Source organism: Salvelinus sp. IW2-2015, unplaced genomic scaffold, assembly GCF_002910315.2.
Source record: "Salvelinus sp. IW2-2015 unplaced genomic scaffold, ASM291031v2 Un_scaffold1199, whole genome shotgun sequence".
NCBI classification, from domain to species: Eukaryota; Metazoa; Chordata; class Actinopteri; order Salmoniformes; family Salmonidae; genus Salvelinus; species Salvelinus sp. IW2-2015.
In genome coordinates, this window is record NW_019942774.1 from 328,342 (window position 1) to 329,049 (window position 708).

Here is a 708-nt window from a genome sequence, read left to right on the forward strand (position 1 = left end):
CAGAGCAGATGCAGCAATTTGAAGCATCAGGTAATTTTGTTTTGTTTTTGTTGGTGACATCGGGTCCGGTGCCGCCGCCGATGGAACCGGGGGTGCTTCAGCTGGCTCTTGGGCCTCCATGCCTTAACTGGCTCAAGAGGGTTCCTTGCCTCGGTTGGCTAGGCAGGCTCCCACCCCGCGTCACGCCTCAGCCGCCAGCCGGCTCGTCAGGCTCCCACGCCTCGTCTGGCTCGTTGGGCTTTCAAGCCTCGGCTGGCTTGTCGGGCTCCCACACCTCAGCCGGTTCGTCGGGCTCCCACCCCACGTCATGCCTCGTCCGGCTCCCACCCCACATCATTCCTCGTCCAGCATGTCGGGCTCAGACGCCTCGTCAAGTCTCGGCCGGCTCGTCGGGCTCCCATGTCTCACCCCATGATAAATAAAAAAGTATACAAGTTTCATTTAAGGACCAAAACATTTACAGGTGTGCCATATTGATTGCAAAATAGTTGGGAAGAGATTTTTGATGTACCGATTCCATGGCACATGGCTTACGAACTGATACACAAAACAATGCTGGATTCAAAACTTAGAGCTTTTCAATTTAAATTATTACACAAAATTCTTGCAACCAATAGAATGTTATATATATGGGGGATACAACCATCCCATCTCTGCAGATTTTGCTCAAAGAGACCCGAAACATTAGATCATTTGTTTTGGTACTGT

General features: G+C 51.0%; 2 long non-coding RNA genes across 3 annotated transcripts in view; both read left to right on the top strand.

The window, feature by feature from the left end:
- Positions 1–708, top strand: part of LOC139024218 (uncharacterized) — a 22,632-nt gene that overhangs the window by 16,321 nt on the left and 5,603 nt on the right. The window lies entirely within an intron of this gene.
- LOC112070013 (uncharacterized) overlaps positions 1–708 on the top strand; it is a 4,330-nt gene that overhangs the window by 319 nt on the left and 3,303 nt on the right. The gene's annotated exons all lie outside the window — the stretch shown is intronic.